Raw genomic sequence first — 14,017 nt, forward strand, 5'->3', positions numbered from 1 at the left:
AGATTCTGCTGTATCGGATCGAATTCCGAACAATGTCTTGTGTATTCTGGACGGTGTCCTGTTGAACGGGAATGATCTGGAGTAATTTTTCATAGTTGTTTTTCTGCCAATTGAGTCCAGATTGCATCCAGATCTTGCCGATTGCGAACCGTTTTTTGTCGAAACCGTCCCGAAAGAGTCCCGTTATTAATACAAAATTCGTCAATGATACCCACGTCAGAGTCCCGACAATTACAGAATACAATACGAGTGAGACCAGACAAAGCCGTTTGCAATGCGATAGAGCAGACCTTGATAGGATTACGCTTCGATAGTACCTGATCGTCCCGAATATGCCAACAGTTTTCGAACGAATGACTTCCGTCAGCGTCGGTTCACTGTCTGGTCACTGTCTGATATCTGTCGGATAACATTCGGTAGAGTCGGGACGCAGTCGTGACAGACTCGGTCGAATTTTACCTGGCGAAATATACAAATCGGATTAGAAGCGGATTCAGAACGGGATTATCGGGACCAATTCGCTTAGAAACGGTTGAATATCGACGCTTCCTGAACACTATCTGATTGTTGTCGTGATCAATTTTTTTTTTTACAACTTTTAATTTAAGTTTGAATTTCCATCCACGATTCACAGAATCTTGATCAGACTTTTAATAAATTTTAATCGGGAATGGTCCTGTCAAGGACGGTAGTAAAAATCGTGAATGTGTGACCCCAGCTTTATCTACCATTTGTAGGTGTCGGCATTTTAAAAATTGAAAATTCTTTTCAAAAGTTTATATCAGCGATAAATGGTAATCTTTTGGGGAATCCAATATATAGATAGTCACATTTTCTTTACTTTGATACTTCCACGAGGGGCTTCGATAATGGTACATTAAAATATTCTGATTCCCAATTTGATGAAATAAAATATTCTGTGCATGCACAGGACAAAAGAAAAATCTGAATCCAAATTTTCTCCATACCCTTATAGTGTTAAATTTGGATTCAGATAAACTGATTAATAGCGATTAAAAACCTGTTAGCGCTTCGACAAAACAAACACACCCCACTTTTAAAGTTAAATGGTTGCTCCGTTATAGACAAAGTTTTGGCTGGTTATCATATAATATACGAAGCTCGATTATGGGTCCTAAATCAACCACTTTTTTAATAGTGAATTAAAGGAAAGGGATTTTTTTTTTGTATTAAGGAATATTATTGTTCCGTACTTGCATTTTGTTATTTGAGTATTTTTAAGTTATCGTACGACAATTGACTTTAAGCAAACTAAAAGAACACAGGCAGGTACATCCAGTCAGAATGGGGCGTGTAAAGAGAAGCCACACTCTCATCTGCATGATGGATTTTTCCATTTTTGTCAATACACCGATGTTGCTCTCGAAAAACCAGTACAATGTAAAACGCTAAATTTTAAGTAAAGAATTCACCTACGGAATGCTGAAACTGAAATTTGAAAAATAAGAACAGAAACAATTGAAGGGGTGTTAAGTCAAAGTGAAGTTAAAACATATCAAAATCCATCTATAAGGGCTACTTTGTCATAGGGAGTTGAAACCTACGTTTTTTCGTAATTTGTATGTTAACCACCCATTTTGAATTATCAATTTGTTGTTGCCAGTGACAAATTTTTCATGAATGTTCCGGAACAAATTAGCAAAAATGCAACAGGGAGAGAGTGTGCATAATGAAGACATATAAAACCTTTCAGTTAGTCAAGTTAATTGAGGTCTGGAGCTGGCGTATGGCAGTAACTGTTATCCTTATATATAGTAGTCCTTTACTAAAATTATCATTGTCATTCTGATTAGTTTCTTTTGTTTCCCATTCTGACATAGGAGATGCAGTCTATGGAAGGTGCGATACGATAAAAACTTTTCTTATATCAATGAGCGATATTGTCTTATATCAACGAGTTGCATTGTGGGAAATCTCAGACGAATGTTTACATTTTTATGAAGAAACGAATATTTCTCGGTATAAAGTAATGATTCTTTTCTAAAAACAGACTGTCATTTAACAAGACATACGTCTGCTGTCACTGATAATTTCCATGAATTATTTTAAGTTATACCAAGCAAGGTGTATTTAAACGAGAAAATTGAATTGTTGAATACATGAGACATTGGTGCACGATTTATCATTTGTAGATGTACAAATTCAATTAATGTCATGAAGCAAATTATGTGGAATGCAATTGAGATGAATTCAAAGATACTGCTATATTTTAAAATATCAATGCGATGTTTGTCTTATATCATAGCGATATTTTTTTAATATCAAAAATTTATGAATGCGATACTTTTCTAATATATCTGCTATGGTTCTTTAATATAAAATTAATACGATGACACGCCACAATGCATGTCAAAAGAACAGCAAACATAATTCACAAACTTAGTTCATGACCGGTTTAATGTTTGAGGATCAATATCACTAAAATTTCGTATCTGTTACAAAATTAACGGTTACACGATCTTATCATTTTAAAAATGTTGCTTGACCCTATTGATATTTGAAAGTGTTAACAACCTGTTTGTCTATTGTTTTCAATCACATGGTTTAACCGACTAATTCTGTTTGAAGTGATGATGCAATGGTGGAATTAAAATGCGGTTGTAAATAGAATACCAACCTATTAGATTCCAATATACAATGTAGGTCCAGTGGCCGATCAATGCATTTGAATTGGGGCATATGGTTGGACCCCACCCACTTATCCTATGTTTGGAATCCCCTTTTGAAAACGGCTGGATCTGCCCTTGAGGTCACACTGCTATAGCCTATCCACATCATCTGAGGTAATATCGAAACAGACAAAAACTAGATATGTCAAAGCAACACGAATTGTCCCGTCTTAAAATGTTGAAAAATCTGCAATTTCAATAACAAATGTGGACACAAACATGATGGTAGTCTCACATGTCAAAAATCAGCTCAAAATCTAGAGGCGTATAGAAAAAGAGTCAGTATAACTGTGATTTTCAATAATTTTCGAAGTTGTTAACCCTTAATTTTGGCCAAAATTAGCGGAGCAAAACAATTTTAAATTTCATCTGCAAATCATCATAGTTAGCTCACATACAAAAAAAAATCAGTCCAATATCTGAAAGCATTTAGAAAAAAAGTCTGTATAACTGAGATTTTCAACAATTTATCAAAGTCCATAGCCCGTAATTTCGGCAAAAATTAGCCAAGCAGAACAAAACTTAAACTTGATCTGTAAATCATCATGGTTAACTCACATAACAAAAATCAGCCCAATATATGAAGGAGTTTCAAAAAAAACCTCCGTATAATGGTTTGTTACGGAATGACGGAATTTCGAAATTACGGAATTTCAGAATGAACACAGCTCCAAATAACAATAAATATTCAAATGGTAAAATAAATATTCCAAACAAATTAAAATGTACAAATACTGATGTCCCGAACTTTGAAGATACCAACTGAGTAGCCTCAGACTAAAAATTGAACAACTTCAGATACAACGAAAATCAAAAATCTTGTCAAACAGAAAATGTATTTATTATTAACATAGAAAAAATATTGAGAAGGAAAACAGTTCTTTCTTATATCAAAGACTTCCCCGTTGGTAAATCGATATCACTATGAACATAATCAGCTCGCCGACTGGACCGCTCTTTTACATCGCGATGACCGTGAGGGCATTTCGTTGCTTTGTTACCACAGAGATTTGACCTGCGTTTTTGACTAGTAATCGATCGTATAAATAATAATCCGTATCGCTTGTTATATGTTATAAATTCATTTCTTCTATGAATACCAAAAAAAATATGTTTAGAAATCAAGTGTGTTTACATTTATTGAACTTTTAAGTTTAAAGAACATCAAACAGTTAACCAATTTAGGAAAATACATTTTTAAATGCATTTAAAATCAGAGACAATAGTACATGAGCATTCTCTGTCTGTTTACTTGTTTCCTATCAAACTTTGTATTTACACCGATGAACTGTAAAGTTCAAGGTAAAAAAGAATTTGAATAATTCTAAACATATTTTGTTGTCTTCATCATTGACCAAAAATCTGAAACTAGTGACCAAGTCTTGAAGGCAACCATTCAAGAAAATAAGACAGTTTTTAAACACCATTTATTTAATAAAAATATTGAACATTTCTTCCAAAAACTGCATGTAATTATATAAATGCTTCCAGTGTTAGCCTAACGGTGACAATTTTTCATAATTTAAACCATTTCTGTCCCAAAATATCAAAAGAGTTTTTTCCTAATGTGATATCATTTTTTGACTTCATGTGAAACACAAAATGTAAATCTGATTGTGGCTAGGCCGTTTAATACTATAAACGTTCTTAGCAACATCATGTTTGCTTTAAATGTATGTTCAGTCAAATCATACATATAGCTTATTCAGCTACACACACAGTACTAATGTCCGTATCTTTGCTTTTCAAAATGAAAATAAACTAATCTTGTTCAGACATATTAACAAAAAGTGGAACTAGTCTATATCACTTAAATTTCAAAAAAGTACATTTCTATTAAATTTTAACGCTTTACATTCGATGAGGAAATGGAAATCATCTTCAATTCCATCCTTGCAAATTTGCAAAGTTCTAAAGGTGTTCTATAGTATATCTACCAACTTCTATCAGAATAACACCTTAGTTATTACTTAAGGTCAAGTAGAATATGTTTTTCTAATTCAAAATTATTTTTAACTTTGTGTAATATGTTCTTAGTTTATTACCATGACTATTACCATTATTAGAGACACAAAACAGGGCTTGTTTCCAGGATTTTATGAATTCCTCTTCTAATTTCTTTTGAAATGAAAAAAAAGTAGTTTTGTCTTTGATATAGTATTTTGATTTTCCCAGACATGCTGAAAAACAAATTTACATAATAATACTTTTAATTTATAACCATTAGGAAAGTTTAAGTTTTCATCGTATGCTTTCTTTACCATACTCACTGAAATAGATGCACTTCGTCTATTCAAATAAACAATTAAAAAGTACATTGAATACGCATACATGTATAATAAAATGACACAATAAAGACAATCATTTTAGAAGTATTTTTTTACACAATAACACTTTATTGAATATTCAAAACAACAACAAAGTTTTGTTTGTCTAGACAGTTACTTCAATTTGATTGGTTGTTAGAACAAAAGGTCACATTCCAATATAAATTATCGATCGCACTTAGGTGTGTTTGACTTTTGAAAATATTTCGGAGTTGTCTCGCTTTCAATATAAACTTGTTTTAAGTGTTCATTAAAAATCCATGAATTTTGGAATTTTATCAGAGCTAGGACGATTTCCACCATATTATGATATGATTAAATCCATTTTAAATTACTGGCATCGCTTGGAAAATCTGGATTTCCAATTTTCTCTTCTTAAAGATGCTTATGTAACATCACAGAATCTTTCTCATTAAAAAAACATCTTGGTATGGCTCTATGAAGTCAATTCTTGAAATGATCCAGACATCAATCATCTATCTTCACCATTACCAAAAATTGATAGCTTTAAAGCTAATATGAAAAAAAATTAAAATGATATTTTATAGACTTGTGGAACACTGTATTGGTAAAGCATTCAGATGGTAAAAAATTAGTTTTTATAAGAGAAAAATATCTTTCCATTTAGGGAATTTTGAACAGAGACAAAGCTTAACAAAACTCAGAATTTCATCACACCCCTTAAGAATTGAGTCCGGAAGGTATCAGGGTATTCTCCTAAATGACAGAACTTGTACTCGTTGTAACTCCGGAGATGTGGAGGATGAATATCATTTTTAATTCCAATGTGTTAAATTTAATGATGACCGCAATCATCTATTTCAAGAGATAACTAAAAGTTGCTCCAACTTTTTAACTCGTCACGCAAGAGATAAACTGATATGGCTTATGAACACAGAAGATAAGTATATTCTCACTGCTGCATGTACATTTATTTCGAAAAATTGTTAATTATGTTGATTTCTTGTCTGCTTCAGACACGAGGAGGACTGTGTAAATACCACAGCTCCTTTAGTACCGCCCCTTGGTGTCTGTTGCAGTAAGGAAACCTACATTATTCTCAATACCTGTTTACTGCAGTATATGTTATTTGCTGTGAATATACATGAACTTTTTCCATTTGTGTTTGTTTTTCTGCATCAGATACGAGGAGGATTGTTGGAGCTTTTAAGATCACAATCCTAGAGCATCGTCCCTTTGAGTCTGTTGTAGCTAACAATCATTTTTTTCATATTTTAAATTTTCAGCAAAATATTATAAAATCAACTGTGTGCTGTTTTCGAGTTCCATAAACAGTGGGAATTATGGTTGGTGATGCACCATGTTAATTGTGTATGTATAGTTTCTTTTAATAAATATATATGTAGTTTTACCAGCAGTTCATGCTCTTACAGGTTCCAACAACTCATCATCTATCTTTGTTCATAAAAAAAAACTCTCTTGTAACGCTTTCGAAATCATCAATAAATGGCGGGTCTATCACAAATTAAACAAAATTCATATTGACACGTAGATCGGTGTTGCAAAAATAAAGTGTCCGAAACCAAAAATGTGTATGCATAAGTCTTATGAAGACGATTTGAGCAAGCTTCTTAATATCAGACTTCCAACCAAAAAGATTGCCATCGTTTCACGCCTACCACCAAGTGCATCATCATTCAAGCGGGCGTCATAACAAACAAATACGGCAGTAGGTTTACCAAGGTAGGAGTACGGATTACAAAAGTGATCTTAATACGTCATACTTTCTTCAGGATTTGATAAAATTGTTCTTGTGAAGGAAAACTATATGCATTAGGGAACTTGTGCATGTACTAAGCATTTGTTACACAGAATTATGTCAGTGTAGTATCAGGAATTATTCCAGTAAAGCAAAAGCTTCATAGGCTCAGTTTTAAAATATTCATTTCGGCTGTCTTATAATGTTAAAAATCACAAAATAGAAAGAGTCCAAAATTAAAACGTTTAAATATTAAAATATGGTATGAGCTTTGCTCATTGTTGAATGATACGTTCGTACGGTGACTGATATTTGTACATTTTTGTGTCAGTAGGTCTCATGTGATGAGTTTCATATCATTGACAATAATAAGAATATATATTTGTTTGATTTCTTTAAAAATCAAACTATTTGTGTTCCTTGATGAACCGATCTTAATTTAGTTGTGTATTTATTTTATATGTGCCATTTATGGGCATTACGTTTTCTGGATGTGCGTCCGTTCGTCTGTTTGTTCGTCTGTCTCGCTTCAGGTTAAAGTTTTTCAGGTTAAAGTTTTTGGACGAGGTAGTTTTGGATGAAGTTGAAGTCCAATCAACTTAAGTAAAGATGTAATATAGTAAAAGAGACAAAAAGTCACTAAAATATCCTGAATATTTTTTGGCAAAGTTGAAATAGATGTAACAAAGCATGGTTTCGTCAGTGTTGGTGTATAAATAATACAGTTGTGAGTTGAAAACACTTTGTTTGTTCAGATAAAGGAACATGTATGGCCATGTATATTTCAATGGGAAAATGACAGACTAAGTTGATTCTTCCTATATTTGCGTAAAAATCATGCATTTAGCAACACAAATATATCATCTGAACACATAATTTCTTAAAGAAATCAAACTTGGATGGGATATTCTTAATTTTTTTTTTTTTCGATTTTGAGTTGTAGACTTAAGTACTTAAATTTCGAGACTTTCGAGTCGGTGCCAGTGGTACAGGGGTATGCTGAACTGTTTCAAGGAAAACAGGTCGCGTGTTCGAATCTCGCTGCCGGGGTTGCAAAAATCATCTCCTAAAATAAATGTAACTTTTCTTTCGGAGACATCCATTATCACTGAACTATAGTACACAGTTCTTCAGAAAATAACCAATGAAGCAAATTTTAAGATATTTTTCGGGGCATTTCAGAGAGTCGTTTCATCGCCATTAGCTGACGTACAGATGTGGTTAAGTGCTCAAACTAATCCTCAGATAACCAGCAATGTGATTTACTGTGCATCAAACTTCTATCATTATCGGTTTAGAGTCAAGTCGACTCTAATGACATGTATTTTTTCTGTTAAAACCATTTATTTTTCTTGGAATTTTGAAGAATATTTTCAAAAAGAAGGGCGTAGAAAACTGTGCTTTTTAGGGGAATAATGACTTTTTTCGATAATTGTGCATTGAGAGTTTGAAGAATAGTATCAAATTAATAGGTATAACATGGACACTAGTTAAAAATAATTTTTTTTAGTGTACCAGCGCAATCGCAAACTTGAAATGCGCTAAAAAGCCGAAGTCATTTCTTAAAGATGTAGTATGGTAAAAGAGACAAAAAGCTACTAAAATATCCTGAATATTTTTTTGGCAAAGTTAAAATAGATGTAACAAAACATGATTTCGTCAGTGTTGGGGTATAAATAATACAGTTGAAAACACTTTGTTTGTTCAGATAAAGGAACATGTATGGCCATGTATATTTCACTGAATTGGAAAATAACAGACTAAGTTGATTCTTCCTATATTTGCGTAAAAATCATGCATTTAGCAACAAAAATATATCATCTGAACACATAATTTCTTAAAGAAATGAAACTGGGATGGGATCTTCTTAATTTTTTTTTTCGATTTTGAGTTGTAGACTTAAGTACTTAAATTTCGAAATTTGAGTCGGTGCCAGTGGTACAGGGGTATGCTGAACTGTCCCAAGGAAAACAGGTCGCGTGTTCGAATCTCGCTGCCGGGGTTGCAAAAATCATCTCCTATAATAAATGTAACTTTTCTTTCGGAGACATCCATTATCACTGAACTATAGTACACAGTTCTTCAGAAAATAACCAATGAAGCAAATTTTAAGATATTTTTCGGGGCATTTCAGAGAGTTGTTGCATCGCCATTTGCTGACGTACAGCTGTGGTTAAGGGCTCAAATTAATCCTCAGATAACCAGCAATGTGATTTACTGTGCATCAAACTTCTATCATTATCGGTTTAGAGTCAAGTCGACTCTAATGACATGTATTTTTTCTGTTAAAACCATTTATTTTTCTTGGAATTTTGAAGAATATTTTCAAAAAGAAGGGCGTAGAAAACTGTGCTTTTTAGGGGAATAATGACTTTTTTCGATAATTGTGCATTGAGAGTTTGAAGAACAGTATCAAATTAATAGGTATAACATGGACACTAGTTAAAAATATATTTTTTTTAGTGTACCAGCGCAATCGCAAACTTGAAATGCGCTAAAAAGCCGAAGTCATTTCTTAAAGATGTAGTAAAAGAGACAAAAAGTCACTAAAATATCCTGAATATTTTTTTGGCAAAGTTGAAATAGATGTAACAAAACATGATTTCGTCAGTGTTGGGGTATAAATAATACAGTTGAAAACACTTTGTTTGTTCAGATAAAGGAACATGTATGGCCATGTATATTTCACTGAATTGGAAAATAACAGACTAAGTTGATTCTTCCTACATTTGCGTAAAAATCATGCATTTAGCAACAAAAATATATCATCTGAACACATAATTTCTTAAAGAAATGAAACTGGGATGGGATCTTCTTAATTTTTTTTTTCGATTTTGAGTTGTAGAGTTAAGTACTTAAATTTCGTAATTTTCGAGTCGGTGCCAGTGGTACAGGGGTATGCTGATCTGTCCCAAGGAAAACAGGTCGCGTGTTCGAATCTCGCTGCCGGGGTTGCAAAAATCATCTCCTATAATAAATGTAACTTTTCTTTCGGAGACATCCATTATCACTGAACTATAGTACACAGTTCTTCAGAAAATAACCATTGAAGCAAATTTTAAGATATTTTTCGGGGCATTTCAGAGAGTTGTTGCATCGCCATTAGCTGACGTACAGATGTGGTTAAGTGCTCAAACTAATCCTCAGATAACCAGCAATGTGATTTACTGTGCATCAAACTTCTATCATTATCGGTTTAGAGTCAAGTCGACTCTAATGACATGTATTTTTTCTGTTAAAACCATTTATTTTTCTTGGAATTTTGAAGAATATTTTCAAAAAGAAGGGCGTAGAAAACTGTGCTTTTTAGGGGAATAATGACTTTTTTCGATAATTGTGCATTGAGAGTTTGAAGAATAGTATCAAATTAATAGGTATAACATGGACACTAGTTAAAAATAATTTTTTTTAGTGTACCAGCGCAATCGCAAACTTGAAATGCGCTAAAAAGCCGAAGTCATTTCTTAAAGATGTAGTATGGTAAAAGAGACAAAAAGCTACTAAAATATCCTGAATATTTTTTTGGCAAAGTTAAAATAGATGTAACAAAACATGATTTCGTCAGTGTTGGGGTATAAATAATACAGTTGAAAACACTTTGTTTGTTCAGATAAAGGAACATGTATGGCCATGTATATTTCACTGAATTGGAAAATAACAGACTAAGTTGATTCTTCCTATATTTGCGTAAAAATCATGCATTTAGCAACAAAAATATATCATCTGAACACATAATTTCTTAAAGAAATCAAACTGGGATGGGATCTTCTTAATTTTTTTTTTCGATTTTGAGTTGTAGACTTAAGTACTTAAATTTCGAAATTTGAGTCGGTGCCAGTGGTACAGGGGTATGCTGAACTGTCCCAAGGAAAACAGGTCGCGTGTTCGAATCTCGCTGCCGGGGTTGCAAAAATCATCTCCTATAATAAATGTAACTTTTCTTTCGGAGACATCCATTATCACTGAACTATAGTACACAGTTCTTCAGAAAATAACCAATGAAGCAAATTTTAAGATATTTTTCGGGGCATTTCAGAGAGTTGTTGCATCGCCATTTGCTGACGTACAGCTGTGGTTAAGGGCTCAAATTAATCCTCAGATAACCAGCAATGTGATTTACTGTGCATCAAACTTCTATCATTATCGGTTTAGAGTCAAGTCGACTCTAATGACATGTATTTTTTCTGTTAAAACCATTTATTTTTCTTGGAATTTTGAAGAATATTTTCAAAAAGAAGGGCGTAGAAAACTGTGCTTTTTAGGGGAATAATGACTTTTTTCGATAATTGTGCATTGAGAGTTTGAAGAATAGTATCAAATTAATAGGTATAACATGGACACTAGTTAAAAATATATTTTTTTAGTGTACCAGCGCAATCGCAAACTTGAAATGCGCTAAAAAGCCGAAGTCATTTCTTAAAGATGTAGTAAAAGAGACAAAAAGTCACTAAAATATCCTGAATATTTTTTTGGCAAAGTTGAAATAGATGTAACAAAACATGATTTCGTCAGTGTTGGGGTATAAATAATACAGTTGAAAACACTTTGTTTGTTCAGATAAAGGAACATGTATGGCCATGTATATTTCACTGAATTGGAAAATAACAGACTAAGTTGATTCTTCCTACATTTGCGTAAAAATCATGCATTTAGCAACAAAAATATATCATCTGAACACATAATTTCTTAAAGAAATCAAACTGGGATGGGATCTTCTTAATTTTTTTTTTCGATTTTGAATTGTAGAGTTAAGTACTTAAATTTCGAAATTTTCGAGTCGGTGCCAGTGGTACAGGGGTATGCTGAACTGTCCCAAGGAAAACAGGTCGCGTGTTCGAATCTCGCTGCCGGGGTTGCAAAAATCATCTCCTATAATAAATGTAACTTTTCTTTCGGAGACATCCATTATCACTGAACTATAGTACACAGTTCTTCAGAAAATAACCAATGAAGCAAATTTTAAGATATTTTTCGGGGCATTTCAGAGAGTTGTTGCATCGCCATTTGCTGACGTACAGCTGTGGTTAAGGGCTCAAATGAATCCTCAGATAACCAGCAATGTGATTTACTGTGCATCAAACTTCTATCATTATCGGTTTAGAGTTAAGTCGACTCTAATGACATGTATTTTTTCTGTTAAAACCATTTATTTTTCTTGGAATTTTGAAGAATATTTTCAAAAAGAAGGGCGTAGAAAACTGTGGTGCATTGAGAGTTTGAAGAATAGTATCAAATTAATAGGTATAACATGGACACTAGTTAAAAATATATTTTTTTAGTGTACCAGCGCAATCGCAAACTTGAAATGCGCTAAAAAGCCGAAGTCATTTCTTAAAGATGTAGTAAAAGAGACAAAAAGTCACTAAAATATCCTGAATATTTTTTGGCAAAGTTGAAATAGATGTAACAAAGCATGGTTTCGTCAGTGTTGGTGTATAAATAATACAGTTGTGAGTTGAAAACACTTTGTTTGTTCAGATAAAGGAACATGTATGGCCATGTATATTTCAATGGGAAAATGACAGACTAAGTTGATTCTTCCTATATTTGCGTAAAAATCATGCATTTAGCAACACAAATATATCATCTGAACACATAATTTCTTAAAGAAATCAAACTTGGATGGGATATTCTTAATTTTTTTTTTTTTCGATTTTGAGTTGTAGACTTAAGTACTTAAATTTCGAGACTTTCGAGTCGGTGCCAGTGGTACAGGGGTATGCTGAACTGTTTCAAGGAAAACAGGTCGCGTGTTCGAATCTCGCTGCCGGGGTTGCAAAAATCATCTCCTAAAATAAATGTAACTTTTCTTTCGGAGACATCCATTATCACTGAACTATAGTACACAGTTCTTCAGAAAATAACCAATGAAGCAAATTTTAAGATATTTTTCGGGGCATTTCAGAGAGTCGTTTCATCGCCATTAGCTGACGTACAGATGTGGTTAAGTGCTCAAACTAATCCTCAGATAACCAGCAATGTGATTTACTGTGCATCAAACTTCTATCATTATCGGTTTAGAGTCAAGTCGACTCTAATGACATGTATTTTTTCTGTTAAAACCATTTATTTTTCTTGGAATTTTGAAGAATATTTTCAAAAAGAAGGGCGTAGAAAACTGTGGTGCATTGAGAGTTTGAAGATTAGTATCAAATTAATAGGTATAACATGGACACTAGTTAAAAATATATTTTTTTAGTGTACCAGCGCAATCGCAAACTTGAAATGCGCTAAAAAGCCGAAGTCATTTCTTAAAGATGTAGTAAAAGAGACAAAAAGTCACTAAAATATCCTGAATATTTTTTTGGCAAAGTTGAAATAGATGTAACAAAACATGATTTCGTCAGTGTTGGGGTATAAATAATACAGTTGAAAACACTTTGTTTGTTCAGATAAAGGAACATGTATGGCCATGTATATTTCACTGAATTGGAAAATAACAGACTAAGTTGATTCTTCCTACATTTGCGTAAAAATCATGCATTTAGCAACAAAAATATATCATCTGAACACATAATTTCTTAAAGAAATCAAACTGGGATGGGATCTTCTTAATTTTTTTTTTCGATTTTGAGTTGTAGAGTTAAGTACTTAAATTTCAAATTTTCGAGTCGGTGCCAGTGGTACAGGGGTATGCTGAACTGTCCCAAGGAAAACAGGTCGCGTGTTCGAATCTCGCTGCCGGGGTTGCAAAAATCATCTCCTATAATAAATGTAACTTTTCTTTCGGAGACATCCATTATCACTGAACTATAGTACACAGTTCTTCAGAAAATAACCAATGAAGCAAATTTTAAGATATTTTTCGGGGCATTTCAGAGAGTTGTTGCATCGCCATTTGCTGACGTACAGCTGTGGTTAAGGGCTCAAATTAATCCTCAGATAACCAGCAATGTGATTTACTGTGCATCAAACTTCTATCATTATCGGTTTAGAGTCAAGTCGACTCTAATGACATGAATTTTTTCTGTTAAAACCATTTATTTTTCTTGGAATTTTGAAGAATATTTTCAAAAAGAAGGGCGTAGAAAACTGTGCTTTTTAGGGGAATAATGACTTTTTTCGATAATTGTGCATTGAGAGTTTGAAGAATAGTATCAAATTAATAGGTATAACATGGACACTAGTTAAAAATATATTTTTTTAGTGTACCAGCGCAATCGCAAACTTGAAATGCGCTAAAAAGCCGAAGTCATTTCTTAAAGATGTAGTATGGTAAAAGAGACAAAAAGTCACTAAAATATCCTGAATATTTTTTTGGCAAAGTTGAAATAGATGTA

Source organism: Mytilus trossulus, chromosome 14 (genome assembly GCF_036588685.1).
Source record: "Mytilus trossulus isolate FHL-02 chromosome 14, PNRI_Mtr1.1.1.hap1, whole genome shotgun sequence".
Lineage (NCBI taxonomy): Eukaryota > Metazoa > Mollusca > Bivalvia > Mytilida > Mytilidae > Mytilus > Mytilus trossulus.